This window comes from Helianthus annuus, chromosome 15 (assembly GCF_002127325.2).
Source record: "Helianthus annuus cultivar XRQ/B chromosome 15, HanXRQr2.0-SUNRISE, whole genome shotgun sequence".
Lineage (NCBI taxonomy): Eukaryota > Viridiplantae > Streptophyta > Magnoliopsida > Asterales > Asteraceae > Helianthus > Helianthus annuus.
Window position 1 is genome coordinate 62,956,208 of NC_035447.2, and position 17,008 is coordinate 62,973,215.

Here is a 17,008-nt window from a genome sequence, read left to right on the forward strand (position 1 = left end):
AGGTCAAAGCATGTTCTAGATAGATTGAGTTTTGGTCAAAATGCGCCAATCTTTTTAAAAAAGGTATTGATCTAGTTCAATCAGAAACAAAGTTCGTACCCAAATGGACATGTGTTTATATAAGTCGTCGTTTTTAAATAAATAATCAAAATAAGTTCTCATAGTGGAGACGAGTTGAATGGTGGAAGTGACGATATGGTTATAGACAACCATTTATCATAGGGCTCGTGTGTTCGTGGCGGCAGGACCATTAAACCGAATGAAAAGTAGATGTAAAAATGTTAGATCACACATGTCTGTTGCGGCTTGTTAATGCACCAAACTTAGAGAAAAACAATAATTAAATCGACCTAGGACCTGTGCGTTGGGGCGGGGCCGTTGAATGGGAAAAATAGACGTAAAAGTGTTCAACCACACACACAACGTTGCAACGTGTTAACTTGCAACATTTAGACCGAAATCAAGCATAGTTGTATACGGCCTATTACATTTATGGTGTTTGTGATTAAGGTGCAAACTCTATAACTTAAGCGTACGGATTTTGGTTTTCACTAGTCTAAATTTGTCATTGTGTGATATTGTTATTGTTGAAATTATATGATGTTAATTATATAGATGTAATGTTATTATTTATATTATACATGTGACGCACCGAATACGATTATGTGACTCGCGGATATGATTATCTGACTCAGCGAATGTGATTGTTTATGTTACTCAACGAATGTGATTATGTCATGAATGTGATTATGTGACACAAACGAATGTGAATATATGACTCATCGAATATGATTATGTGACTTAACGAATGTGAACTAACAAATGTGACGCAGCGAATCTAATTCACCGAATGTGCATAAGAATTATTTATTTTAATATTGTTAAATATAGTATATTGTGTAGTTGTTGTCCCACTGAGTAAAATTGTTCTACTCAGGCGTAGGTGTTTTTACGTACGTTAGGCTAAAAGTTTATTCGGCAGGACTCGGGGATAAACTCAAGAGATTCGAGATTCAATGATTTTTCTTTAAACAAGATTAATGATGTTTTTATATGTATACGTTTGAATTATTGTAAAAATGTAAATGTTTTTATTATTAAAGGAATTATGTTTGCGATCTAACTACTGTTATAGTAATACGTCAGATTGGGCGGGGTGTCACAATTCGTTCATCGACCTCAACCTCAACTGGTGTCCGGATGTCCTTTCCACTTCCACTTCCAACTAACAGTAGTGTCTTGCATCTTGCAACAACCTTAAAGATATTTGGGAACAAATCAACAAAAAGACCATTCATATCTCCTTCCTCATCCTCATATTCCACATGTTCAGAAAAATATTTGTTCTTCAATAAAAATGTGTAGCACCAGTGACAACATCAGAGCACTGATTATCAATTGGTGGTGAAGGTGATGAATTTATTTGGGATCCTTACAACAAGAATTATAATGTATGCGCATATAATGTATATATGTGTGGGTGCTCGGGGGGTAAAAGTGAAAGTGCACTAATTTTACGTTATTTTACTAATTTTGTGAAAATAACGTTAAAAGAGGGGGAGGAGATATGAATGGTCTTTTTGTTGAACATGAATTATAACTCACCTGATTTGATTAATAAATTGAACATGAACATAATGTTAAAATGACCAGCAGGAAGGAAAGGCAAATATGTGTACATTAACTAACATCATAACTTAATATCCAACCAAATAGCCTTTTATCCAATAAATTTTTGGACTTCCCCTGTAACAAATATGAAAAAGAAACAAGAACAAATTTAAGACCTCACAAATTCAACTCTAAAGCAGAAAATGAAACAATCAATTGGAGTAGAATTACACGGCATTCACCGTTGATGGTGTTTCCTCTCACTACAATGCATAAGGTTAATGTATGACCGGTAATTTCCCATATATGCAATCGAATATACAAACGGATATAAAGATTTTAATATAATCAGCATGATAAAAAAGGTCAAGGGTTAAATAAAGAACTCACTCTAGGCTTGGAAAACTCCAAAACCATTGCGGGTTTAGAGATTTTTGACTGTGGTTTGAGTATTGGCTGTTGATTATTTGATTTAAAAGAAGAGAAGAACATGATTTAGAGATTTTAGAACCAAGTGAAGCGCCATTTTCTGCCACGTGTTGTTCACGTCATCAAGGCCATTTCACTAGGCAAAATGGTGTAGTGGTTCACCCCCTTCATTAATAACTATACCAACCAATACTCATTATCCAGACACACTCACTCTCTCTCTCCTCAAGACCAACCAATCTCTGATATAGTGATATAGGGTGTGCATCAAAACAACCATATGATCAGGGTGGGTTTACACGTAAGATTGTTTGCCGTTTAAAAGAAAAACTAAGTTTACTTACACCACAGGCTGCATATAAATTATAGGATAGTTATATAAGAAACACATTTTATAACAAAGGCTTATGTCTGCCCTGTAAAAAACACATTTTATAACAAAATCCACCTATTTATTCTCAAAGAAACACAACTGTACGCTGCCCATTTTTTCTTCTGGGGTGTGGATTTCTACTTTGTTGTGGTTTCCTATTTTTTCTTCTCATGTTTTATGTAATTAGTTGTTTGTTTAATTCATGTACAGGGCAAGTGAATTAATACCAACAGGTACAACTAGTCCAACAAAATCATACAAGTAATTATTATAATATATCTTCATGTATGTTTCATACTACTTCCTGTTAACATTAATGCGGTAGTTTGGTCATTTAGGACATCCGGTGGAAAGTTATCCGCACCACAATATCTTCTCGTTGAACCCATCTGACCCGTTTCATTTTTCAGTTCCTATATTTGGATCCGTTCCATTTATAATTGTTATATGTTGACCCGTTTAAATTTGATTCCTTATATTTTAACCCATTTGATTTTTTTAATATTAATAATTCACTATATTAAACGGGTCAAAAATAGCAACTTAAAATGAAACGGGTCAAACGTGTGAAAATATACTTAACCTTATCATGATCATAAACTAAACAACCTGACATGTATTCAACTTGCTATGTATTAGTCCATATAGTGAATTTATGTATTCAACTACTGCCAATGATCCCCAGCCCAAGTGGTTGGGAGGAGGTCAGGAGTTTTCCCCCTTGGGGGTTTCTTCTGGAGGGGTGCAGGTTCGAGTCCACTCTGGTACCAATATTGGGTAATTCCAGTGCGGCTGGACCTTAGGGGGGGCCTGGGATTCGAACCCGCAGTGCGGGCGGATTTCTTAAGGGGAGTGAACCGTTAACCGTTCAAAAAAAAAAAAAAAAAAAAAAAAAAAAAAAAAAAAAAAAAAAAAAAAAAAACTACTGAGATAACAGTTGCAATAATTTCATGAAAAAATTTATATTACAAAATACCATATCGTATGCATTTGAATAAAAAGATAATATTAATAATTCTTAATCTACCATGTAAACCAAAAGTCCAAAACCACTCTTTTCAAGGTGGGTCAAATCAGAACAATAAAAGAACAAGCAATAAATGTATGCAAAGGTTATAACATAACCAGATGACAACATACAACATTCAGCCTTCAAATACTTTTATTCGGCCATAATCATTTCATCCTACATACCAAACACTACCCAAATTCTAGTTATAGACCTGCGGTTGACTGAATTTAAACTACAACCTTGATGAAATGAAATTCAGCTCCTGAAACATGGAGTGATTGAAAGGCATACCAAATACAGAGTACCAGAAATCAGCGTTTCCAAAGGTTTATACCTTGCGTTTATGCTTCAAAAGCAGGAGTTGTGTTTTCATAAATAAAGAAATTTGGCTTATCAAGCAAAAGTAGTGTTTCCGTGTAGGCTTTCACCTCATGAAAACCATCAATCCCAAGATCGTTGATGTGTTTTGAGTCGGGTTCATAAACAGCAAGTGATAATAAACCATCCGGCGCTCCACCAAGTTGTCTTACTTGAATTACAGGTTCACCACTCTTCCTAAATTCCAGTACATAAATCTGTTCTACATCTGGTGGACAAATTGTAAATAGCTTTGTAAATGATTTAGAAACACCATCCTCCATCATCCATACATTGTAAAGCGTTCGCCTTCGATTGAATTCAAGCATAACAAGAGAGTTCTTTAGATTAGACATGACATGCTGGTCAAAATTGCGTGATAAACTATCCGGGAGGATTACTTCTTTAAACTCTTCGTTTGTGATATCAAATGATATAATCAGGTCATAAAGACTAACATCACTTGTACGATCGGTAGCAAGCCAATAATGAATCCCATCTATAACTACCTGATCACGGAACCATATAATTGATTTACGAGGGAGATTGCTGCTATATGAACTTCTCCATGCCCCTGTGCTTAATGTGAACACCTCAACTTGTGAAGGGATGCAATTTATACTTCCCACATCCTTCCACTGCTTTATATGATTAATCTTGATTATCTTAGGGTCATTAGTCTGACAACAAACCCCCAAAACCTAAAACGGTTCGGTATATCTTATTATCTGGCATATTAGGCAGAACAACAGCAACTGCTTTCCTAATCGAAGGATTCCAAAGAACAGCCATTTCCATTTCCTTTGCATCGAGATCAAAATCATACAAACACAACAAGCCATGAGAGCCGCCCACTATGCTAGGATCTTTGAGATTCTTAACCAACGGGGGAATAGTCACAGAAACCCTCTGGTGGGGGAAAGTATGATCATCAACAATTGAAACACATTGCTGATTAAAATCATCCGAATCATCTTCATGCATTACAAACAGATGTTGCTGTTGGCCGCTATAATCAACAACAAAACGTGAGCTGCTGATTAGAGACTTCCATGATTTGGATACCGACCGGAATTGAATCAACGATCTCACAGGAAGCCTTTTCATGATTTCCTCTTGGAGTTCGAATGGTAAGTTGTCAGACATTTCGACTTTGATTTTGAAATTTCACAACTGAAAGTTCCCTCCCCAAACGTAAAATATGACACCTGAAGAGAAACAAAATCCACAAATCATATAATATAATCAGGATATAGATTTACTACGAAATATAATTACACAGCAGCAGCAGCAGAAGAAGAAGCCCTAATTTGGATATCTAACTTGAATTAACAATTTGATATATATATATATAAAAAAAAAAAAAAAACCTTCATAACTAATTTTCAGAACACGAATCATATAACTTAAGATATTCAAACAAGAATTGACATGTATTAACTGACGAATTTAATCTAAAGAAGCTACAGTTTTGGCAGTCACGAACCCTAGAAATCTGAAACTAAAACGATGATTACAGAACAGTAATACAGATTGAACAAGTGAATCGAGCAATAATAACCTACAGATTATCCTAAAATTTAACCCCAGATAATCTGAAACTGAAAACGAAATTAACTGAAACGATGATGAGGATACTTACAGAAGAAGGAGATTTAGATACAGATCGCCACCGGATTGAATGTAAAACGCAAAGATAGTAGAGATTAATCAACTGAATCGAGCAATAGAGAACAACAAAGTCGACTAAACTTTCTTCATAAACTTTCCTCCAAAATGTGAGAGCAGCCACACGAATACAAGCACCAGGAAAAGGTGACCTAGGGCATGTTTGGCTAAGGTTATTAACTTTTTGAAAAATAGTTTTTAAAAAAAGTGTTTGGATTAGCTTATTGATGTAAAATGACTAAAATTGTCATTCTTTTAGATATAAGGGGGTAAAGAAGGGGTATATTGGTAATTTGTAGTTTGAAAAGTTAAAAGCTGGCAAAAAAGTCACAATATTGTGACTTCTTGAAACCTCCTTTTTCTTCTTTGCAAAAAGTCATTTCTAAAAGGACTTTTGGCTTAGCCAAACACAAAAACAACTTATTGGCTTTTTGATAAGTCAATAAGCCAATAAGTTGTTTTGAAAAGCTTAGCCAAACATGCCCTTAAAATGTTCACAATCTCCTAAAAACCTGTCGTCCAAAGACTCACTACGGGTTGGAATCAGATTCAAACTTGAGACTTTGTGGTCTTCGGACTTCGGCCCAAATCTTCACTTTCCTTGCAATACCAGTTGAGTTATAGTTTCTAACGCAATAAAAAGTTTTAGGAGCTTCTACCTTTAAGTTTTTAAGAAAAAGTTTCTACTCAATAAAAAGTCTTATTTGGTTGAAGAAGTTTGACGTTTTTAGATTAGGAGCTTGAAACTTTTGGTTGAACGCTCCTACTAGAAATAATTATTATTTTATTAATTCTATAACTTTTATGATAGTTTTATACGAAATAAATACAATAATATTGATTGGTCCAAACCCTAAACTCTAACAATTAATAATCGTTTTTAACCAAGTATACTTTTTTCAATCCGTATGATTAATCAAATTTATGAAAATCTAATAACTAAAAGTAAATATAAAAACATGTGTTCGGAAGTGGCATTTGGCCTACGACCTACGAGTTGACCTTATAAGTGATAAAGACAGTTATAAATTTTTAAATATAACGTTGAAAGGTGATATATTATGTTATGAATAATGGTCAGTTTTTTAAACAGAGTAAATGTTAATGATATGAAAGTTAGGGTCGGGGGGGGGGGGGCACTAAGTGAGTGACCCTCTCGGATATTGCAGGTAGTTTGGTTCCTTAGTTGCAAGACCTAATTGGTGACAAAGTTTAATCGACTACACACACATAACTTAAATTAATCCTACCACTGACCTATAACATGATTAATGACCTCCGCACCAACTGCCTTATTTATAACTAAACTAACTAGGGTGTACTGGACACTGTCAGGTGGGGTATTATAAACCGTCTTATGAATGAATGCATAATCAATCACACACCAAAATGACTACAAATCAATGCATATGACTATGATTATCAATCTTTTAAATGCTTAAACATAATTAACAATCGTTTAAATGCTTAAAATAATTATCATCCAAACAATAACAAAATGTTTTTGAAATTATGTAGGATTACATTATTTGATTTCTCTAGGGTGGAATGAGTGAATGACGTCTATGGAACCTCCTTACTGACCTGCTTTTTCGTCCTCTTAATCCAAGCTTCACCCCATTTTCAATTACTCATTTGAGCCTTGCTAATTCAGCCCAAAGAAAACCGAATAATGTAATCCACCATTTGTTTTTGTTTTTCGGTCCACGGGAGCCCACCAAGTCAGCCCAAGTTTAATAATTGATCCAATAAGGTGAATTAACTCATAATAACATGACACCTATGCAAGAGATCCTAATATTAAAGTGATATCATGCTATTAACTTATGTCATGTTTTATGGTATCTTTAGTCATTTCGTATTTCTTTTTTAACGATTGGTGTGACTGTTGTCTCGTTTTCTAATAATTACTTTGAAGAACGTTATTGAGAATCAATCTACACAACGAATGCATTGAACTAACGTAGGTTCATGAACTAACACTTTTTATCATATATTTTCTTTTACTTCTATTTATGTGTACGCAATGATGATGTGTTGTAAGGTATAATAACTATTCTACTAAATTACTGAAAACCATATCTACTGGAGTTATTTAAAAATTAAAATGGATGGTTAAATTATGTGAATCATCATCATTTTAATTAATCTCATTTGGTATTTATCTTACCCTAATTGTCATTGATCAGGTTTTGATGGGACTCGACTTAAAGACATATTGAGAATGTGAAAGTATGTTGAATTAACTCAAACCACCATTGTTGAATATAAGATGTGATTTTACATTGGTATTCAATTAAATTCTTTAAAAAAGAAAAAAAACTTATAAATAAAAATTCACAATTCCCTTCTTTTAAAATGGACCTGGGCTACCATCGCCTCGGTATCCCAAGGCTCCTCTAGTGGCGGATCCAGCCAGTTTTTTTACTGGGTTCTTTTTTCCAAATCATACAAGGTTTACACTACAAAAAAACGTTTTTTTCCAAATCATACAAGGTTTACACTAAAAAAAACGTTTTTTTCCAAATCATACAAGGTTTACACTAAAAAAAAACGTTTTTTTCCAAATCGACTGGGTTCCGGGAACCCGTAAAAAGGCTCTAAATCCGCCCCTGCTCCTCCTCATTGGTTGCAGCCAAGTTCCGTTCTTCCCTTGGTTGAACCCTCGCCACTTGATTGAGGGGAATTCACCACTCCCATTGGTCGAGAGAATTGGGCGTTGTTCATGAGTCTTGTAACGTTTTTTTCTAAACATCTCATCATTAATTTATGATAAAACTAATAAACAGCTAATTCTAACTGTTCAAATCGAAGATGTATTTTATTTTTTTATCACATCTTTCGTTAAATTATCGATGGTAGCATCTGGGTGAAATTTCAAGATCATGTATATACGTATTGTATTGTTCTTAGCTTCATTTTTTTTTATTATTGTTGTAATATACTTAACATGCCCATATATAATGTCCACCACTAACCGACATTAACCATATATTTTTTTATTTGCCCCCAACATGTTTCATCTTTAATATTCAAGATTTATCTCCATTTCTTCGACATAAGCCCAAAAATAACATTTGCTCCATAATGACAACTTATCTTTCTCATATTTTTTTTCGTTATTAATAACAATGTTAAATAGTAAGGTTGCTATGCTCGTTAAAGTGTCAAGTCTGTGTTATATATAAAAGAGTTTTAAGTAGATAACTCTTTAACTAGCAAGGCGTGATTTAAAGCTGACTTCAATCGTTGCCAACTTTTTCAATTATTAAAAAAATAAAAATAATTTCAATTATTAAATTTCAATTTAATTCAAATTTGTTCCTTTATTTTAAACTAATTATTAAAAAAATAAAAAAAATAAATTATTTAAATTTCCAACAACTACAAATTCATTTCGTCTTCCAACCCACTGGGGCTGTTCAAAAAGATCGCGACTTGGAGCTCGTTCGAATTTAGCACAGAAAAAGCTCGCTCGATGTAGCTCGGTTTGAAAGTGAGCCGACCCGGCTCTACTCGGTTAGAAAGTTAGTCGAGCTCGGATCAGCTCGGTTTGGTTCGCATACCAGCTCGGCTCAGCTTAGCTCAGATTTTTTTACTTTTAATATATTTTATTTTTAAAAACATTATAATATATCACAAAAACTGATTACTATTTACATGTGATTATGAGTGTAATTTGATATCTATACCGCATTTAAAGGTTTATTATCATGCTAATGAACTTATATTGTCTTTCGTTTAAATTAAGAACGTATTTTGTGTTGTTCAACTTGATTTTGGCTTGTAACGTATTAGGTTGAGCTTATTTTGGATATGTTTTTTTTGAAATATTGAATTATACTTTAGATTACTGAATTTTGAAAGCCATGTATTAATTTTTCTTTTGAAAATCGAGCCAAACCAAGACGAACCGAGCCAGCTCGGTTTAAAACCAAGTCGAGCCCAAGCTTAGATTTCCAGCTTGGTTTCAAATCCGAGCCGAGCCCGAGTTTTGCCCTAGCTCGGCTCGTGAACAAACCTAAACCCACATTTGCACTTCTTAATTCACATTTGACTCAAAATACCCTTAGCTACTGGAAATGGGTTGTGGTTATCCGTTTACAATCGAAGCAGTCAGACCTTAAACCCTCAAGTGCCGATCAAGTTTTCCTCGAGCAGTCTACCGTGCTCCACCTTCATACCGTCAAGCGGCAAACCCTTTTTTTTTCCTTCAACAATTTACCGTGCTCCACCTTCAAACCCTCCTCCAGGTGATGCACAAACTCCATGGACAAACATAGTATTGAACTATATGTATGATCATACCATTAGTTTCATGTATTTTTAACTAAAAGTTTTAGCCTAAGTTTGATTTTGGCTATTAACCGAAATTAAACGACTCAAACCAAAATTTTAGCCCAACTATCCAATTGGGGGATCGAATTGATTATAAAAACGTGGGTTTAATTAGTCGATTTATTAGTGAATATGGAAAAATATTATCTACATAAGTAAATAGATTGACCTTGAAACACCAACGATTAATTGCTATTTCTACGGCTAATCCACTCCTCAATGCACAAGAGCTTTATAATGACACTTACCTTCACATTTTTTCCTACTAATAACAATATTAATATATGGTAATATCATTATTGTTGTTGTTACTATTAACAACAATATCATTTACTTCTAATTCTATATAATCGTCTCTCATAGGACTTCATTACTCTAACACTTAACCTCATAAAGAGATACATCATTTTACACACCTTAACACTATTTTACACACCCGTATTATTATTAAAGAAAACGTACTATGTGGATTGTGAGGATCGAAACCTAGACAAAGTGTCATTGATCCATTGTGAAAGTAAATTTTGTATGAGGATTGATTTGTTTTAGGGTTGATTGGAAGGGTTAAATGTAGTGACATATGACTGGTATAAAATGTTTTTTCGTGTTAAATGAATCGTTAGGATAATAATAAATGATCATTATACATATATTAAAAAGTGAAGTCAATGAATAGTAAATTATACATATATTAAAAAGTGAAGTCAATGAATAGTAAATATGAATAGTAACTGCTCCATTTTGTTATTGTATATATACATGTTTTATTTATAAATTTCATACTTTTGGTTATTTGGTAAAGTGGTTGGTTTAGCCTGTTTCCACACAAAAGGCGCCGGTTCAATCCCTCTTTCCATTTCCCATTTTGCTTTCCACCCCAGTTTCATCTTACAAACCCTAACCTTTTTGCTTCTGTATCTCTGAAGTCAATGAATAGTAAATATGAATAGTAACTGCTCCATTTTGTTATTGTATATATACATGTTTTATTTATAAATTTCATACTTTTGGTTATTTGGTAAAGTGGTTGGTTTAGCCTGTTTCCACACAAAAGGCGCCGGTTCAATCCCTCTTTCCATTTCCCATTTTGCTTTCCACCCCAGTTTCATCTTACAAACCCTAACCTTTTTGCTTCTGTATCTCTTTTTCAATCTGACAAAAGTAACACTTAAGGTGCCGTTCCATCTTCTTCTTTGCTACCTCTCCGAACCCGGTGACGTAGATGATCGGAGTTTGTCGGATTTACGTTGTGCTCTTTTTCTGTTTCTACTTTTCATGTTTAGGTTTGTTCTTCGATTTTGAGCTTTACTTATCTGAATTTGATTTTATTGTTGGGTTTCTATATGATTTTGAGTTCGATTGAATGGTTTTGCTGTATAATAGATTTGTAATTTCCCCCTCAGATTGATAATTGTTTTGTTCTTTACTCATTTTATGAATTAATAATAAATAAAAAGTAATAGTTTTGATATAAATTATAAATGACAAAAAAAAATTGTAAAATTTCGCAAGAAGTATGGGTACCCAAATGCCAATTTAACTTGAAGATGTGCAAACAAGTCATTCACGTATTATCGACCAAAAAGTCCAACACAATACAATTCCAGAGACCAATCGCCTTAATGGCCAGTTTTTCAAGTTGCAAAAAATCAAACAAAAGGGAGTCTGAAAACATGAAAATTGGACGAACAAAAACCCTCACTATATTCAAAGTCCTTACGTACTAAGATCTAAACTCACTCAAAAGATATATCAAAATAAACTAGCGGCAAACTCAACCAAAACACCTTTACTCGATAAAGTAACCAAATCAACCGGCCGGAAGGGTAAAAATTAAGGGTGATCATAAGTCGGTTAGATTTGATTATGCATAAAATTCAAATCTACAAGTAGTGTTTTGATTTTCATAACTAGTTGGTTTCGATTACAAATAGTTCAATTATTGGGAAAGATAAATTAGTTAATAATTTGCTCAATTCAAGTTAATTTTGGTTGGTAAATCAAATCAAAATATGGTGATAAATAAAAAGGTAGGTTTATTTAATTTATAAGGTAGAACTAGATTGTAGCTACGGGCCGCGTGTTGCGGCGGCGACGTCTTTGTTGTTTATAGATGGCGGGACGTTATGTGATGCGTTTAACCATATGAAAACTGGTGTTTTGACGTATAGATTTTACTCGGCCTAACCTATTATAAGCATCGTTGTTACATTGTAGGATTATTAGATTAACGTTGTGACAACTCGTATTTTGAACCTAACCTAGTATGACTCGCTTGAACCTTATGTGAATATTTGAACTGATTGTGTGAACTTGAATGTTATGTGATTATGATTTTTGTGACATTGTGCATCGGATATAAACGGACCAAACTCCAACCCACTTGCCTACACAACTAATTCGGTCCATGTGGTTGGACTCGAAACCGTGGGGACGGCCCAAGTGGGGGTCGGCCCACCTTTCTTAAACATGTAAACACTTAGGGGAAAGTTTTGTTCTCTCATTGTTACAACAACACAAACACACACCAACCCTCAAGAACTCTCTCTCCCTCTCGGCTACTTGGAACCCGGCGACACACCCACACCCTACAACCGAGGATCATTCTTGTCTCTTCTTTAATTCGGTTAGTGATTGCTATGTTTATTGTTGGTTTGAATATTGTTGAGGAATTGGTTGTTATATGAAAGATCTTATGAGTATTGTTGCATGATAATATGTTTTGATTAGGATGTTAACTGTTAATGTTCATGAATCGGCCATGTTTGTATCTAATCGGATATGATGTTTGTTAACCGGTTGTGATGTTATGATTTGGGAACATGATTTAGGTTGCTTGATAGTTTATGAAATCGATTGTCACATGATCCGATCCACTGTTCTTGATGATGATAGTATGAACATGCATGAATCTTGATTAAAAACTGTTGTTTGATCCGTATGAATGCTATTGAAAAACTGTTAATTGATCATGATTGAATTGCCAAATTTGTGCATAATCAGTTACGGAAATTATGAGCTGTAAATCAGGAAATCAGTTACACATCCGGTTACGACAGGAGGTTGCGAGTCGGGATCTCCCATTGCGACTCGAAACCACACACGGTTGCGAGTCGAAACCAACACACACACCGACACGAACAGCATGAACCGAAACCACGGTTGCGAGTCCTGTTGCGACTCGTAACCGGACCATGACAAGCCGAGACCCCAGTTGCGAGTCCCGTTGCGACTCGTAACCGCCTTTGGTTGCGACTCGAGATCGCTGGTTGCGACTCGGGACCTTTCCTTGTTGCGACTCGAGACCATGTAATCGTACATGCTGTTGTTGGGCCTGCACAAATACGAGCCCAACAGATTGGGCTGAACACTTGGACATTGTCTGTTTACGTGATGCTTGTTTATGTGATTGGTTACGTGGAATACCATGTTGAATACTTGCACAGCCTGTTATTATACGTGTGGAACTTACGTGCAATACTTGAATGCGAATCTGATTGGTATGATAACTTTGGTAGGACGTGGTTGATTGCTTATTAACTTAATTGAACTGTGTGAATCATACCGAGCAACCCCAGGTGAGTTCATTGCATTTTCTCAAGCATGCGTCCCGGTGGTTTGGGACATCTGATAAACATTTGGAAGGAAAACTTGGGGTAAACAACTGAAACATAGAAACAATCATTTACCGGATTGCCTGTAAGGCAATGGGGTAATTAGTTGATAGCGCTATTAGGTTTGGCACCCTCACACCGGGCCGTAAGGACGGGCGTGAACTAATTACTGGGACAACTTGTAACGCGGATATAAGACCTCCTACAGTTGGTCATGGTTGTTTGATACCTTGACTTTACCAATGCCTGTGGGGCATTGGAGTTAGGCATTCCCATCATTGACGCTGCATACGGTACAACAAACGAATTAACAACGATATCAGAAACATACAACGAGTTGACTTAACTAATACCCGGTAACTTCACACGTACGCAATACCTTGAACTCACCAGCGTAGTCTGACACACTTGTTGCATGCTTGTAGGTCGTTAACTGTGGAGCGTGGACTTGCTATCTGGGAGTGCTGGAGTTGTCATGGATCGAAGCTATGAGATTGCTAGTATTGACACTTTGGTTTTGAATTATTATGAAACGATTACAAAACAATTTATTATATGCTTCCGCTACTCGACATTATTGGTTTGATAACATGTTTTATTAAGTACTTTCTATTGGTTCAATGTGATTGGTGGCTCAGACTCTGATGTGTAACACGCCTCGCGGGGGTTTCCGCAGGTGGTATTTTGGGGGTGTTACAGTTTGGTATCAGAGCCACTGGTTATAGTGAACTAGGTTTTAAAACGTTTTGTAAAACCAGACTATAACCGAACAACTTCGACAATCGATCATGACACTCAGCACCAGATTGCAAGGTTCGCTTCTCTCTCACTTTATACATTACTTGCTTAGCAGTCACACACCCACAACGTATATGAACTGATACATTAAACACCATAGTGACTTGATAGTGTGACACTACTCTTCGACTCATGTGAACCATAGAACTATGATATCAGCTGTTGTGTTATTTGAACGGGGGAAACTTCGAGCGCAAGCTAAGAGGCTCTGAGATGAACATGCAAATTGCCTTATTATTATGGGTGCACACTTAATAATAACGCGGGGTGCATGCAAGTCCCAGTGAGGCTTATCGAGCGTGAGAAGGGTTCTGCCTTACTATATGCAAACTTGGTAGTATATAGATATCTGTATGACACCGGACTTTCATCTTGTTTCGATTTCTAAATCGGTTTATTCCCAACTATAGAAACATGAGTGGACGAGGACACGGACGTGGCAACATCAACATGACTCAGGCTGAGTTGACTGACCTAATCAATACCCGCGTGGCTGAGGCTCTAGCAGCCTATCAAGCTGGTACGGAATGTACCAAGTACTCCTTATTCTTATACCACATACACGTCATTTCATTCCTATAATGTGTTTCCTCCCGTTATTTAGGTCAACAAGCGCAACCCCAACCTAACCAGCCTGTGTGTACCTTCAAAATGTTTATGGACTGCAAGCCACAGACCTTCACCGGGACTGAAGGGGCTGTGGGACTCCTAAGATGGTTCGAAAAAGCAGAATCCGTGTTTGCTATCTGTAACTGTCCCGTCGGGGACAGGGTGAAATATGCTGCGGGTACCTTGGCTGATGGTGCCCTAACACGATGGAACGCCCAAGTGCAGTTGTTGGGCATTGAGGCAGCGAATGCCACAACTTGGGAAGATTTTAAAGAACTGATCAGGGAGGAGTACTGTCCTCGGGATGAAATCGAGAAACTGGAAAACGAGTATTACAACTTGAAGATGGTTGGGTCGGAAGTTGAAGCGTATGTGAAGCGACAATACGAACTGGCCGACATGTGCCCAAACTTGTCCCGGCCTATGCCTAGGAGAATTGAGTTATTCATTAGAGGGTTACCTCCGCGTGTGAAGAGCTTGGTCACTGCAGCCCATCTCAATGATTTGACACAGATCGTTCGTCTGACTCACAAGATTGTGGATCAAGAGGTGGAGAGCGGATCGTTACCTCCGCGCATTTCAGCCACTGCTGCTGCTACACCCACTGCCACTGCGTCTGCTAATGATAACAAGCGGAAGTGGAGTGATTATGACAAGGCATCCAGTGCTGGCCAAAATCAGAAAAGGCCAGACAACAGCAACCGCAACATCAGCCAGTCGTCGTCTGTCAATCAAGGCCAGGGAAGTGGTCAAAGTCAGGGCTCGTATGCAGGAAAGAAACCTCAGTGTAATAAGTGTGGCTACCATCATTTCGGGCCATGTAGTCGCACGTGTCGCAGGTGTGGTAAAGTGGGCCATGAGGCCAAGGATTGCAGGGCTTCACAGCCCAGGCACCAGCAGCAACAGAACCAGCAGAATCAGAGACAACAGGGACAACCACCCCAGCAGAACCAGGGTTTCAGGAAGGGGTGCTTTCAATGCGGGGATGAGGGCCACTTTAAACGGGATTGTCCTCAGTTAAACCAGAACGCCAACGACAACAACAACCGCCCGAATAACAACAATGCTGGAAACAACAACAATAACGGCAACAACGGGGGTAATGGTGCTCGGGGCAGAGTGTTTCAGCTTGGAGCAGGGGATGCCAGGAATGACGGCAACGTTGTAACTGGTACGTTTCCTGTTAACGATCGTATTGCTTCTGTATTATTTGATTCGGGTGCCGATTGGAGTTACGTGTCCCTAGAGTTTAGTCAACGATTAGGGATAACCCCAACACCCTTAGAGGTTAAACAAGTAGTAGAACTAGCAGATGGTAAGACGATAGAAGCCTCGAACGTCCTTTTTGGGTGCAAACTAGATCTCGTGGGTCAGGTGTTTGATATTGACCTCCTTCCCGTTACGCTCGGTAGTTTTGACATAGTGGTAGGCATGGATTGGTTGTCTAAGCACCAGGCAGAAATTCTATGTAAGGAGAAGATTGTGCGTATTCCTCTCCCTGATGGAGAGTCACTGTTAGTTCAAGGACATCGTAGTGGGACGATGGTTGGGATTATCACGGCCATGCGTGCACAACAGTATCTACAAAAGGGGTATCCTGCACTGTTAGCATTAGTTACCAACGCTCAGTCTGAAGAGAGTAAGATTGAGGATTTACCAGTGGTGCGAGAATTCGCTGATATATTTCCAGAGGAGCTACCAGGGTTACCTCCTCACCGTCAGGTAGAATTTCAGATTGATCTTGCACCGGGAGCAGCTCCAATTGCTCGAGCTCCTTACCGGTTAGCACCAGGAGAGTTACAGGAACTGTCTAATCAACTGCAGGAGTTGTTGGACAGGGGCTTTATTCGACCCAGTTCTTCGCCTTGGGGAGCCCCAGTTTTGTTCGTAAAGAAGAAAGACGGGTCATTCCGTATGTGTATCGACTATCGAGAGCTCAACAAGGTGACCATTAAGAACCGCTATCCGTTACCACGTATCGACGACTTGTTCGACCAGTTGCAAGGGTCGAGTTTCTATTCAAAGATCGACTTAAGGTCGGGTTATCACCAGGTAAGGGTTAGGGAAGAGGATGTTCCCAAGACAGCCTTTCGAACGCGCTACGGGCACTATGAGTTTTTGGTCATGCCGTTTGGATTGACCAATGCACCAGCAGTTTTCATGGATCTTATGAACCGCGTGTGCAAGCCATATCTCGAC

The 17,008-nt window shown here is 37.3% G+C and overlaps 1 non-coding gene across 1 annotated transcript; it reads right to left on the bottom strand.

The window, feature by feature from the left end:
- Nucleotides 1-3,489: 3,489 nt before the first annotated feature.
- On the bottom strand, nucleotides 3,490-5,613 carry LOC110897437. The gene is made up of 2 exons (XR_004882305.1): nucleotides 5,425-5,613; nucleotides 3,490-4,990 (listed from the first exon to the last, which is right to left on the bottom strand). It is a non-coding gene; the product is annotated as an uncharacterized LOC110897437 (transcript).
- Nucleotides 5,614-17,008: the final 11,395 nt, after the last annotated feature.